Below are 15,581 nucleotides of genomic sequence, written 5' to 3'. Positions count from 1 at the left end.
ATGGACTGCCTTTTAAAAGTCAAACATTCAGAATTCTATACCGTCTCCTAAGATACTTTGAAATATAAATTTTGTGAAACATTGTTATATAAGAAAATAAATCTTTGATGTATACGGATCTTTTAGAAAGAATCTAGGCAAGTCTTAAAAGTAGGATATGACTAGTCAAGCTGGAAAAATAATTTGATGCTAGCTTTTAAAATTCACTCTGGATGGTGTGAAAATGATGTAATTTAAAATTCTACCCATAATCTTAACATTATTTTTTCAGTTCCTTTCATTCTATTATCTATCTATCTATCTATCTATCTTATCTATCTGTATTATCATCTACATATTATGTATGTATGTATCTATCTATCTACTATCTATCATCTATCTATCTATCTATCTATCTATCTATCTATCTATCTATCTATCTAATTTATCTATATCATTGTCTATCTATTTATGCATTTATCTACTCTATTTAATATATCTATCTGCATCATTATCCATACATTATATCATTATGTATCGATTTACTAGCATCTATCTATCTATCTATCTATCTATCCATCCATCCACCCATCATCTGCCTGCTGACCTGAAGTGCTAACAGTGGCACCCAGTTGCTTGCGATGCCAGGCAAGTACTCTTCCACTGAGCTGCATTTCTAGCCCTCAATAATATTTTCTTCCCAAAGAGTAATTGACACCAAATCAACTGCTTATTTCATATTATTTATAAAGCCTTTAAAATGTCTACCCATATAGAAGAGGTATTTCAAGATTGCAAGATTTTTGCCTGCCTAATTGTGCAGGTCAATAAAATAGCTTTAGGTGAGGAAAAGCAGGTAGACACCAGGATTGGTGAGGACACGAGATGAAGACAGTCAGTCTCTAGCTTAAAGAATTACATTTCAGACAGTGGAGCTGATCTATTGGGAGCTCACCAAGGCCAGCTGGACTGTGACTGAAAAAGCATGGGATAAAACTAGACTCTCTGAGCATGGCGAACAATGAGGGCTGCTGAGAAGCCAAGGACAATGGCACGGGGTTTTGAACCTACGTAATGTGCTGGCTTTGTGGGAGCCTAGCCAGTTTGGATGTTCACCTTTCTAGAAATGGACGGAGGGGGGAGGACCTAGGACTTACCACAGGGCAGGGAACCCTGACTGCTCTTTAGACTGGAGAGGGAGGGGGAGAGGAGTGGGGGAAGGGGGAGAAGGGTGGGAGGAGGAGGAGGGAAATGGGAGGCTGGGAGGAGGAGGAAACGTTTTTTTTTCTCCTTTTCTCAATAAAAAAAAAAGTTAAAAAAATAATTACATTTCAGACAGCCATCCTTTGCCATGTGCACAAAACACACAAGTATGTTTAATTTTGGTTTCTATGAGAGCATCTTGAAATCATGGAACTCAAAAATTCACTAGAAAGGCAGGAGTACTGAAACTAAGATTTTCTCCCATTCAACAGATGGGGAAAAAAAGCCCAGTTCAGTCTGGGAGGTCAAAGAAGAAACTAAAGGCTTTCATGAAGTAGCCTTGAGCCCCATTGTTAGGTCTTGCAAAACTAAACAAAAAGTTGTTTTTGTAAAAAAAAATGAGAACAGTTTGACTTGACTCTGCTTGACCTTTGGTATGCAAAAACACTAAAGCTGGCTGACATTCCGGCTGCGCATTTTGCAGCTGTGTAATCACTGGGGTCTGGGAGTCCTGACTATACTTAGTTCAGCTCGTGGAGTCCTTTTGAGACCAACACAATGGAACTTATAATTAGCAAACTACTATAAGTCTAGAACTATGACACATGAATAGAATTCTTCCTTTTTCTCTTCCCTTCTACAGGGGCAGGGCATAAAAATAGAACAAGAAACTAGTAACATTTGTTCTTCCTCTCACATCACTTTTAATAAAAAAATAACTGAGGATGGAACTTGGCAAGAGTAATGTCCAGCGAGAGGAGGGTGACGCTCATTTTCCTCGGACACCTGAACTTTCTGACACGCAGGAGCGAATGGGAGCCTGTCGGAGAGGAATGTGTTACCAAATGCCTTGCACTTACACGCCCAGCAGCTAGTCGCCTGTTATCCATGGTGGTGTGTTCCAAGCCTGCGTAGGTGCGTGAATAAACAAGCACAATACAAAACCCTGCGTGTATTTTCTTCTGTGTCCTGAAAGCATTTCACATAGTACCAGAGTTAATCCGTCCCTCCCATGCTTTGTGCCTGGGTGTTATTTTGTTCACCACTTCTACTCTCTGGACCTATTATTCAATAAAGTAAGGGTCACTTGAATAAAGCACTGCCATACCATAATAGTCATATAAACCCAAAGGCAACTAAGTTTTAACTAGCAGGTAGTATATATAGCATTGATACTGCAAAGAAAGAGATGGATCATGTCCAGTATGGTAGGAGACCGCATCACACTGCTTAGGAAAATGTGCAATTTACAACTTATGAGTTGTTTACTTATGGAGTTTTCTACTTAATATTCTTAGATTATAATTTACTGTGGGTAAGAGCAACTTGGAAAGCAAAATCATGCATAAGGGAAGCTATTGTATCACAAGTCCTGCTCAGAACTTTATTACTTTTCCTTGGGCCACTGATAATAACTTTTTCTGTCTTCTTACTGATTCCTTCTTCAGCTCATTGATGGATGTCAGATGAGTAATAATAAACAAACAGACAAACAAATTCCCAGTTTAGAATTACGAGCTCCTGTAAATTAGGTATGGAACAATAAAGTTCATAATAATAAGCTTCATCTTGACTTATCTTTCCCTATTCTGCCTCGGATCCTATCCCATCTGGAGTTCCCAAAGCTGTGTCTTGGTTCTTTCTTCACAAACTCTTTCCTGACTCTGATGTTTCCTTTGATTTTTCCTCCAGCAGGAGTGCAGCTCCTTTCCCAGACTCGGTCCGTCACCGACACCATCCATCAAAATCTTTTGTCTCTCCAAGTTCAAGCGGTGTAATCAATTCTTCCTGCCTCATTTAGCAGAAAAATTTCCTTTCTGCCTGTTTCATTTTATCTTGCTTTCTGAGTGTATGTGGCCTGTTTTCCACAATTAAATACATTTGAAATGGTTAAGCAGTCCTGAGGTGTATGGACCATTTTTAAAAAGCAGTTTCCGGCTCCTTCTGTAGAGGCCTCTGTATCTGATGGGACAGTGACCTCCCCCTCCTTCCAGTCTGTAACCAGAGCCTGACTTTCCCTCTTGTAGATACAATTCTGAACCGACCTTGAGTCGGTTTTTTTCCGAACTTCATTCCCAAGTGCTCTTCGATCTTCATACTTTCCCATCTATTTCTACAACATGCATTTTAACTCGAATCTACTAAATAGACCTGACATGTGATTCATCTGTGAATCAGTCCAAGATTGTCTTTCCCCATTTCTCAGGACGTGTTTGATCCTCTCGCCTTCACCAAGAATCTTAACAAGAGATCTATTTAACTGGGACACCACTCCTCTGCCTCTGACGGCTCCTCTGATACTAACCCATCTACTGACCTCACCTTACTCTCTGACTCTAAATCCTTCCTGTCTATGTTGTATCAGAATTTGGCTTATATCTATACCAAGGCTTTTTTCTTCCTCTTCTGCAATAATTCCTGAATAATTATGCTCTGATCGTTTATCACCCAGTCCAGGTTGATAATTCCCACTGTCCAAGAGGGGCCATGGTCCTGTTGGTCATTTAAATAATGTAACTGCAAATGTTAGAACTCAGGGCCTCATGTTAGGTAGCCTTTCATCTTTCCACCATGCTATCCTTCAACAAAACAGTTCTAATGAAAAAAGGGCATCATATGGACCATTTCATTTGATCTTCACAATACTGTCGAGTAGGCTGAAGTTACCATCCTATGCTATTTAAGAAAATGAAGTTCAAGAAGACCAAATGACTTCATCATAGTGATGCAAAAGGAATTAATATCTAAGGGTGAAGAAAACACGGAACATTTTAAGATGCATATACAACTCCTTACCTGAAGAATGTTATTTGTTTCTATTTCACAGACAGCATAAGGTTGAAAAGGAGGGGGAAAGACAGTATGGCGATCTCGTCTTCCTCATTATTTCCCTTTGCCCCTGCTCAGCAGAGAGGAAATAATTAAAACAGCTAACATTTATTGAGTGCTTGGCAAAAGGCAGGTGCTATATATAAACACCTTACCTGTAACTACCTCATTTGTCTCTCCAGATACTGTTTATGACTACAGAGTACAGATGGGCAAAGGAGATTAGGAAATTAGTTTGCTCAAGGGGGAGTGAGCATTGAATCAACACCCATGCACTTTAAAGACCCATTTTTAACCTCGATGTCTGGGCTGTTCAAATTTTAGTGCGTCCATGAGTCACCTGGGGAACTGTGGACAGCAGTGTGTGACTCTGTAGAGCTGAGTTGGGGTCAAAGATTCTGCCTTGCCAATAAGCTTCCAGCTGATGTTCCTTGGATCACACCCAAGTATTAGATTCTTTTTATTAGTCCCTGACAGCATTGAATATAGTCACTCAAGTGACCAGAGTTTTAGTTCCATGAAGTATGAAGACAAGAAAGGAGGCCCTGATTTTCTTTCTGAGTTGGGTCTGCTCTTCAATTTTGTTCAGAGCAATTGAGTCATCCTCCATGATGGCTCCATGCCTTGAGCTGCAAATCCCCCTTGTCCTCTCTTAAGAATATCTGTTGTATGAAGCATTAGAAAAAAGACTCTAGGAATTATTTAATTATGTTCATTGCAAACTTTAATTGTTCTTCTTCTATCTGAACACAACCTTGTCTTTATTACAGTTTCTATGTTCCATGGTGTCCCAACTCTGTTTTTCAGTGAGGCACATTTGTTCATAAAATTACTTTAGCTCACACAGCTTGTCATTAAGCAGCCATTCAAACGAAATTTGCTGATAAAGATTAATAGAATATATTAGCTTCCTATTATAGTAGTGGGATAAAACTTAGTTCATGCAAGCCAACTGCTCCTCCAATCAGCCATATACAAGTCTTATGTTTCAACTAGAATTAAACTTTAACTCACTCTATACGTCTAGCAGACCTTGAATCTTCAGCCCCCCTGCCTTACTTTCCTGAGTAGTTAGGCTTGCAGGCTAATGTTTCCAGTTCAATCTATAACTTTTAAAGGTGAAGGGTCTCTTTAAAATTATGAGTTCATAAAATGGGCCTTGCTTATTGCTTCTTTTTGCTTCTACATGCTTAATTTATCAAAACTTAGCAAATAACAGATATCTCATATAGAAATGAACCCAAAGTCTATATGCACCTCAATGAGCTTCTGCATAGGCAGACAGAACAACCACGTAGAAGTCGTGACACTTTCCACTGAGAGCAGCCGAGCATGCTGAAGCTGTGGAGCTTCATAGAGGATCCTACACTTTCAGTATCAAATACATTCATATGCACTTATATACCACCAAAAAGTGACAAGTCCACATGGAAGTCAAAATCAGAAAACAATTAGCTTTATGTCTTCATTCATGACTCAATTGTCTATTACCTTCATTCTGTCCATCCTCAATACTAATACCCCTTCTTTTTCTCCATTCTGCATACTACGATGCACCAATCTATACAGTTGTGTGTATGTATATAGATTACATTCGTGTGTGTGTGTGTGTGTGTGTGTGTGTGTATTATAGGCTAGAATCTGCATGTGAGGGAGAATATATGGTTCATTTATTTTCTGGCCACTTTAATGAACTAGGTGCTGGTCTGATCTATGATGCTCAATTTGGAAACCAAAATCCATAATTTTATAATTACATAAACTTACATACATACCCTATCTTAAGACATTGATTTTAATGTGTATTTGTAGGATACTATTAAAACAACGTTTTATTTAATCAGTTCCATTTAGTTTATTCAGTTTTGTCTTTGCTTTGTTCACTGGCTCAGATGCTGTGATAGGCTATGTCACTTCCAAGTAGAAAACCTCATTACATATAGTTAGCCCCTCAAGATGTTTGCTCTAAAATGTACCCCCCCACCCACACACATAAAGATCTCCACTTAGCTTATGAAAAGTGAACTCGAATCAATTTCTGTTAAATCCATCAGTCTTGGATGAAATACAGATCTGCGGTCACAACGGCGGGCTGTAATTGCCTTCAATTCTCCTTCAAATCAGCTTTCAAACTTTGTGTTCTGATCACAGAAAATCTCTCTCCAAATCTTCCTTTCTCCAGCATGGAATGATCCCTCATGCTCTCATACCCAGCCCATACACTTGAGTGCTACACCAGGAATTTTATGAGCAATTTCTTTATTATTCTCATAGCAATCCTGAGCAACAAGGTGGTTCAGTGACCCCTTTTTACAGATTGCAACTAAGCCTGTGAGAAGGGAAATTACAACTAATATTGTTACTATTACCAGGAGTGGGGCTGATGTGAATGAAAGCCGTATCGTCACATAGTAGAAGGAATTAATGAGAGCCCTTAATTGGTTTGTCAGGTCTCTAGCCCCATTCATGATGGCTCTGTCCTTACCCCCAAGCACCTTCCAAAAATCCTTTTGGAAGTCGGGATCTTATCATACTGATTCAATGGGCATGGAATCATTTAAATCATGACTTCCATGACTATTAACACTTCTATGACAATTATTGCATTACTCTTATCATCAAAACACACGAAAGAGCTCATATAATATACTATTATAGTGTTCTATGTACATACTTTAAAAGTTGTATGTCACTGCCTGTCAGTGCTACCCCTATCCTGGCTCATGCCAAGCCATTTCAGTGCTTTTCTCTTATACTAAATATAAAATTCAAGCTCCCTTAGCTTTCTTAGCACAGACACCCTCCTGCCTTCATACATCCTGTTCTCGCACATATCCTACGAGTGACCATCAACATCCAGAAGTAGTCACTTGCATTGCCTTCATGTCTACAACCCCTTATTGTCCTCTGTTTATTCTATTTAAACTATGACCTCTAGGAAAGACAAATATTGTAAGTTTTCTGTCATTTGGGGTCTGATTTGATATAAATACACAATATCATGCATGTATATATGACATGGAGTATAAGTAAATTTATCTGGGGGAAACAAAAGGAACCAATTGGAGGGGTGAAGAGAGACAGAGTGGGGCATTAAGGGAACATACTTAATGTATTGATAAAACATATACTTGTTTGCAGGCTAAAAATACATTTAAAAATAAAGAAAAATGGGATATATCAAGTCCAAGTTACACACATAATAATGTTTCTGTTTGTCAAAGGATAAAGACTTATGCCCATATTATAGTTTTATCTTAAATAAAATATATTTGGCCTTAAGATCAATCAATCAATCAACCAGTCAATCTATCTATTTAGTTGAGTCACATTTTACAACGCTCTTTCCTTAATGTTGTATTCCTATGCTCCTGAAGTCCTGTAAACACATTACCGCTTGTTCTAACTTGCATGCCAACCACACCTCCCTTTTACAAACATATTCTCCAAACCATCTTTGAGTCTATCTCTATGAAGTCTTCAGGACTCCAAACAAACTAAAGACACAGATCATGGTAGCTTGATCACATCACTTTAGCCTGGTGCCATAGGAACATTTTCCAGCACTTACACACACACACACACACACACACACACACACACACACACACACACAGAGTTTGAATCATCATGGTGTATTTTCAGCTCATCAAAGGAACAGACTGCTTATTAAAGCATTGGTACAGGTCACCTAGCACTCACGTCCCAGGACCATGCAGCAAGAATTAAATAACTATCTTGCTGAAAGAACATGCTGAAATTGGATAGGGTTTGCAGCCTTGGGATAATGAGAAATTGCATAAATTTCATTACTTTTTTCCCTATGATACACCGGAGTGTAAATTTAGTTCATACACACACACACACACACACACACACACACACACACACACTCTCACACACACACACACCTGTTCCATTTTATCAAATTACAAGCTTCTTTTAAGGTTCTCTTCAATGTGCTGTGAAAGCTTCCTCTGGCCTCGCATGCATGCTGCTCAGCACAAAGGTCATGCCTTTAATTTTCAAGTCCATTTCCGCAACTTTTTCATCATGAGCACAAGAACCCTCTTGCTTCTCTTGGACTGTAAATGTATTTCTCTGTGTTGTGAAACTCCTTTTAGTTAAAAACCACCACCTAAAAACTCCAGATCTGAATTTTCATAAAAGTAATCACCCCGTTTTTCTTGCTTGTTATGACTATGTTGCTATAATTTTTTACAGACTCTTTTTATTATTTTTTTAAATATTTGTTTTATTTATGTGTATGATTGTTTGCCTGCATGCATGACTGACTGTGGAGGTCAAAAGAAGGTACTGGATCCCCTGAAAACTGGAGTGATAGATGGTTGTGAGCCACCATATGGGTGCTAAGAACTGAACTCAAATCCTCTGCGAGAACAGCAAGTTTTGTTTTCTGTGCTTAGAACTGAGAGAAAGGAAGAGAGGCACATGGTCCACAATTAGTAAGAATACCTGGGTACACAAGGCAGCTGGGTTGGAAATGGTATTATTCCCTTTTGTTACATGACTGTAACATGGAGCCCATTTCCTTCATGGTGAACATCTTTCTGTCATGTCTGTGTGCATGTGCATATATGTATGAGCACATGTGTTTGAAGGCCAGAGGTTGATGGTGGATGTTTTCCTCAATAGCGCTTCACCTTGTTTCCCGAGACAGAGTGGCTCACTGCTTTGGCTGCCCCGCAAGCTTAGAGACTTCTTTTTTCTCCCGTCACCCTCCCATGGCACTGAAATGAAATGCATGTGCACTATCTATCTATGCATGGCTTCTGACAGTGCTGCTAGGGCTCTGAGCTCTGCTCCCCTTCCTCGGGTGCACTCTACCGACGGAGCCGTTTCCCCCACGTCCTGGGTCTGACATTACTGACTGAACCATCTCCCCTCTCCACCTTTTGTGTCTGGCTTCTATCATTTCATGTCCTTTAGAAGATGGATAGCCATTTTTGTTCAGTTTTAAAAGCAGATCATTCTGTTCAATAGGATCAGTCTCAATTTTTAAATGTTTTCCTACCATATAATTATCATCTACCAGAGACCCAAAAGTACTGTCAATGTGACTGAAATCAGAATGTAAATATTTTATCAACAGCTGTCAAATCTCAATTGGCAGCAAACAGAAAGCCCCTGAATTGCTATCATCTAGGCAGGAGGCTATATTACTTAATTGACAGATAAGACATTCTTCTGGTTTCCATGTTCCCATCAGCATTTTTAATATATTAACATTGTGTGCTTCTCTACACAGTCACTGTGACAATCAGGATAAAGAGCAAATGACTTTGCTGTGCTCTCTGGGAAACACTCAACACAGGGTAGCTGCCTGCCTTTCAGTATATTGCTTCAACTCATGATATCTATGGTGTCTGCTCCTGACATAGACTGAATTCTTGTGTCAACAGATTATTATCACATCCATACAAAGATAAAGGGTTGCCATTAGCTGTTCAAGAACTCAATGTTTTACTTTCTGAGTCTTCATCCAACCAACTTTCTAATTGTGAATGTGCTCAGCTTAGCCAAAAAAAAAAAAAAAAAATCTCTGTAGACGCACATAGAGATGACCTTCCATCCTCATTGTAGATCAAAGAGACCACTGAATTGAGATTTCTCAAGTGATCTTTCCGAATGACTTAGGTTATTTTCTGTTTACACCACTGTCTAGCCCTATGTCCCTTCTCTTATCATTTTCCCCTAGGATATTTTTCCATTCTTACCCATTGAAGCAGCAGACATATTGGAGCAATGATTAATTTCTCTAAAGGCGACTAAGCCTACATCATTTTCTGATTCTACAGCCACACCTTTAATAAATATTTATAAGTCTCCTGCAAGGAAAGGTGTGCTTTAGGGAACGAGGATAAAAGATGAGGCCCTGTCCTTGTGGAGGGTATTGCCAAAGAGAAGGAGAGACAACGAATTATAAACCACTGTGACCCAATTACATCTATCTTGCCCTTAAGCTATATCAGTATTTGCTAACGAGGGGATATTCTATTATGCCTTTAAAAATTAGACATTTTCAGTTTTAAAGGGTATGGAAAATGGTTCCCAGGACAGAGGAGGGGGGAGAGAGGGGGGAAGGGAGCAAGGGAGAGGAGAGGAGGGGAGAGAAGAGGAGGTGAGTGAAGGGGAGAGGAGAGGGGTGGAGAGAAGGGTGGAGAGGAAAGGAGAGGACAGACAGACAGACAGACAAGGGAAAAGTGAATGGATGGAAGTGCCAAATGGTGTCAAGTGCTAGAGGCCCCAAGGGACACATTAAAAGGACACCAATGAGACATATTAAAGTAAAGCAAAGGAAAGAGTGAAGTCAGAGACGAGGAAGCAAAAGGGAATAAGCACGAGTGAGCCAGATCCCATCAGACGTGCCAAGTCACGGCAGTACATTAGGACTCATTGCAAATGCCCGGGAAAGAGCAGGTAGGTTCCAGCAGATCTTACTATCCTTCCCAGAGTGGAGTTTGATGAGTACCAGATATGTTTCTTTGTGGCCAGAATGAAGGTCAAGTGGATGCTAATGCTCTTTTCTGAGAGGCAGTGTACTGAGGAATATGGCAAAAGATACCAGAGACCCAGGATGTATTTGGAGGAAAGCAAAGGGAGGAGCTGATAACCCAAGCATCCCAAGCCAGAAAGAGACCCCTGGTCTTTCCTAAATATCAGAGAAAACCCAAAGAGATGAGGAACAATTTTGTGATGACTGAAAGAACATCTTTACACTCTTCTCCACTTACAAACAAAGAGCAGAGGTCTGGGAAGGTGAAATGATTTTTCAAAACTATACAAGCTGGATCATCACCTGCCAACCTGTCCTCTTTGTTACCAGCCCAGGGATTTCCCCATTATTTAACCCTTCCTTCCCAGTGTGTGTATGTGTGTGTGTAACCACAGCCTTTCAGGGCTTACACTCATTTTCTCTTTCTGCTCCTGACCCCTATGACTCTGCTGAATTTATCTTTGAGATTGAAATAGGAGGCTATGCTTTTCTATTAGGATCCTGAAACAGAAGAAAAGGAAAACCTTTCAAAATCAATTCTTCCTAAGGAAGCTGTCTTTAGGGCTCTAACCCAGAGCCCACTGGCTAGAACTGGATCAAACAGCTAAAGTAAAGAATGGTGAAGAGATGGGATGGGATGCTGTTTTCTCCCTCTGAGACAAGATTTCCTGAGGCAGCCTGGCTGACCTGAAACTTATTGTGTAGCCTAGACTGACTTCAAGTTCGTGGTAATCATCTCGCCTCAGTTTCCTGAGTACCAGAGTTATAGATGTTAGTCACCATGCCCATTATAATGTGAACATTTAGTTGAAATGCTTTGCTGTCCTTCACAGCATCAAGATTCTGCCAGGAAGGACGCATGCATTTGGGATAGGATAGTAACAGTGTTCGCTGGATAGAAAAAAAAATTATTGTCAGCAGTAACGTGAAAAGAAAATTGTGCTGTCTCACAATCTTGCTCTTTCTTTATGCTCATAATCTGGATTTGGACCACTTGAACAATGACAATATAAATCAAAGGACAGTTCTTACACTTAGGAGATTTGCAGAAGCAGGCTACTGCCCCAGAAGTTATTCAAGAATCTATACAAACAGTGATCTGTTTGCACAAACTAAGACACATGCTGGTAATTCAATATTCTGCATTCTGATGTTGTTGAGGTTAATTATCTATCTATATCTATCTATCTATCTATCTATCTATCTATCTATCTATCTATCTATCTATCTATCATCTATCTCCATCTACTTATCATCTCTCTCTCTCTCTACACACACACACACACACACACACAAACACACACACACGTATTTAAAATAAAGTCAGCTCGTTTCAAATTTCTGTTAGCATGCCTTTACTTTAAATTTGAATCAGATGAGGAAATGACACAGTGTTATTTCTGCTAAGGCACAACTGAGCAATTGAGAATGTCTGCATAGTCATATTGAGATGCACACAGTCTGGGAATCAATGGGGACAAATTGTAATGGTGTGTATGTTCAAAGACGCCATGGTGAAACCTATTATTTTGATGGGGAAGAAGTGATGCCCACAGCAGAAAAATTAAGTTGTCCCTAAAACCAGCTCATAATTTATTTTTCTCATTGATCAGCTTAAAGACCAAGCCATCAATTCCCCTTTCAAGCAAAGAATCAACTAGAAAAGACACTTACCTTACTGTACCTTTGTTGAAGTTCGGAAGGTCCCGTGCTTGGCCACTAGTCAGAATGCAGCACTAGAAAACAACAAAATGTGGTTAACAAAAAAACAGGACCATGGGGAGATGAGGTAAACAGTTAAGAAAAAAATGATTCGAAGCAACATAAAGAGTTTTAGAATGTCCAATTGGAAGTGAATCGAGGCTAAACATCCAAGTTATCAGCAATGAGGGCACAGGGACTCAGAAAAGCTAAGTTATATATCACTGGGGGCTGGGGAGATGGCTCAGTAAGTAAATTGCCTGCCATACAAGGATGAAAACCTCAATTCCATCTTGAGAATTCACATTAAAAAGCCTGGCATGATGGTGCATACCTGTAATTCCAGAACCTTGAAGGTAGAGACTGAAGGAGTTCCAGAATTTCAGGCCAGTGAGAGAACATATTAAAAACAGGAGGGGGTGGGGGCTGGGAAGAACTGAACCCAGCTGGATTCTGGTTTTGCAGCTTCATCCCTCAAGTCCCCCTAAGCTCAGGTTGACAAAGAGGGTCACTAAGGAAAGTGAGAAGGATGACATTGCCCTCCCTCCCTTTTCAGCCCTCTTTATTTTCAGAGGGAAGTCATGTGCCTAATATCCCAGAAGGCCCTACATTCCACCATGCCTCGAAACATTCAAGAATAAACTCCTGTAATTGTGGGGACCAGACATGAAAATCTAAGTCTGGACAGGTCATCCACAGGAAGTTCTTTACTTCCAACCTTTATCACCTGGGACTCTGACCATTGATTAATTTAAATAAGAGGCCCAAGTCACAGTAGTTTACCTGGTAGCAGGAAAGAACCACAAGCTGACAACCCAGCCCCCACCCAAGGGCAGACCATTCAAAGGAAATGCCTGGCATTCCAACTGCTGTAGATAGGATCATCTGCCAGCACACCTCACCAGGACACTCTTAGACAAATGTCAGCCAATCAGGGGTCCTGAACCTCAGGGACCCCTTACCTCCAATTCTAACTGAGCTCAGGGCTCTCCAGATATTCCAATATTTTGGACACGCAGAGAGACTGAGTTTGCAAACTTGATTAAAATAAAGGCTCTTTGCTTTTACATATGGGACTCAGTTTCCCTTGTTGGCTTTTGTGGGGACTCCGCATATTTGGGTATAACAGTAATGACCTCATAAAGAGTCCCATCTCATAGGAGGAAACAATGAAATACTAAGGCCACCTCTCTACTCCATTCGGATGTAGCACTCGCATCGAAGGTCTAGCACATGGGCCAGAACCTTAGAGAAGTGACCTGGTTTACTTTCAGTTGTGGTAAACATGACGATCAAAAGCAACATGGGGAGGTTAGGTTTTACTTCATCTAAATTTTTTTTTGAGAGAAGTTGGGGTAGGAACTAAAGCAGAGACCATGAGCAACACAGCTTACAATCTTGTTCCTTACAATTAGCTTAGCTACCTTTCCTAGAAGTCTCAGGCTTGCCTGCCCAGGAATGGCTCTGCCCATAGAGGGTAGGCCCTCCCATATCAATCAGAAATAAAGAAAATGCCCTACAGACATGAAGACAGGTAAATCTGCTGGAGGCAGTTTCTCAATAGGAACGCCTTCATCCTAGGTATGTCAAAGTTTGTGGCAATTTGACAAAACCTATCAGCACATGAAGCACTTTTTTTTATTAACCTAATTTTTAATGATTATGTGTATGGAAGCTAGAGACCAATCTGAGTGTCATCCCTAGGAACACTGCCTACCTGGCTTGAAGTTCATCAGTTATGCTAGGTAAGCTGACTGATAAGCCCCAGGGATATGTAATTCTCTGTGTTCCCCAGTGCTGGAGTTACAAGTGTATACCAGCACATCTAGTATCTTCAAGCAGAGAACAAACTCAGGTACTCGTGCCTATGTGGCAAGTACTTTATTGACTGATGGATCCCCCGGCTCTAGCCCTGAAAGCACCACTTTTAAAGGTTAATCAGGCAAAGAGAAGGGTACTGTGGGAGAGCACAGAGGAGCCTGTGGGTGCGAAGGATGCTTCTGTGAAGGACCTAAAGGAAGCAGGCATCACAGAGAAGCAAATGGGACCAGGTCTGCACGGAAGGAAGAGGTGAGAAAGAGGACCTTCAAAGGGAGAAGTCGGCAGGAACCTAGGGTCATACGCAATGGACTTTCTCAGCAAGGAAGAGGGAACTGAGCAGCAAACTCTACAAGTGTGGCCTGTAACAACAAAAGCTCAGAGATGGATAGCAAAGTTTAAGGGTGTTCTATAGCAACTGGAAAGTGTAATTCGTAAGTCCACAATAGATCTGCATTATGTTCGTTTAAGTCTGCAAGGAATGGCTGGGGAAAAAATGAGAAGATATAGGCACATGGCTACTTTGAGAATCACCTTTCACACCTTTAGATATCTGCCCTCTGGACCCCTGCTCTTCCTTTCCTTGGGCCTCCCCCTGTACCATCGATCACACCTGAAATGAACAAATCATTATGGATCCTTCCTTTCCTGGGTGCCTTTAAGTGAGAAGAATGTGTGACCAAAGGAAGGGTTGGGGCTGAACATTCTATGACATCCACTCATTTTGCATATAGGGAAACTGAGGCTTAGGTATGGGGTAGCAGTTAGTCCGCCGCAGCCTAGACCTAGAATCTAGTTCTGTTTGAGTGTTCTATGATGGAGGAGGGTCATCTTTCTATCTGTTGATTTCACTGGTTAAGCAATAAAGAAACTGCTTGGCCCTCATAGGTTAAAACATAGGCGGGTGGAGTAAACAGAACAGAATGCTGGGAGAAAGAAGCTGAGTCAAGGAGTCGCCATGATTCTCCCACTCCAGGCAAATGCAGATTAAGATCATTACTGGTAAGCCAGCTCGTGGGCTAAACAGATTATTAGAAATGGGCTAGTCCAGGTGCGAGTGTTAGCCGAGAAAAGGCTAGATATAATGGGCCAAGCGGTGTTTAAAAGAATACAGTTTCCATGTAATTATTTTGGGCATAAGCTAGAGCTAGCCATGTGGGCGGCCGGGTGCCGGGGACAGAGCCCCGCTGCTCCTATTTCAACAGTTCTACCTTTGAATTATCGTACCTGCTACATAATCACTAGAACTTTTGTGTCTTCTACACAGCAGCATCTTCTTGGAAATGAACATGTATACCCAACCACATAAACACTTCCACCCCTTCTGGAGATGTGGTCCAATGACACTTTGGTGGGAGGAGGTGGTATTTCTTTTCCTCATCAGCATCTACTAAGCAGTTTCTTTGTGGCACACGGATGAGCATGGAGCTCATCTGCCATGACTGAAGCCCTCATAGAACTGTACTACATGCATGTAGGGCCATGCTTCACTTCTCAAGTGGGTCCTGAAGACTGGACTCAAAGGGCAAATGCA

At 40.8% G+C, this 15,581-nt stretch overlaps 1 protein-coding gene across 2 annotated transcripts in view; it reads right to left on the bottom strand.

Moving 5' to 3' along the window:
• Chrm3 (cholinergic receptor muscarinic 3) overlaps nt 1-15,581 on the bottom strand; it is a 455,176-nt gene that overhangs the window by 231,109 nt on the left and 208,486 nt on the right. For both annotated transcript variants that reach the window (XM_041630816.1, XM_041630817.1), the window contains exon 2: nt 12,203-12,264. The gene's annotated coding sequence lies outside the window, so the exon portion shown is untranslated. The remainder of the gene's footprint in view (nt 1-12,202; nt 12,265-15,581) is intronic.

This window comes from Microtus oregoni, unplaced genomic scaffold, assembly GCF_018167655.1.
Source record: "Microtus oregoni isolate MIOR12 unplaced genomic scaffold, Mior012 000035F_ref0000213, whole genome shotgun sequence".
Classification (NCBI taxonomy): Eukaryota; Metazoa; Chordata; class Mammalia; order Rodentia; family Cricetidae; genus Microtus; species Microtus oregoni.
This window is presented reverse-complemented; position numbering and strand designations above follow the sequence as displayed.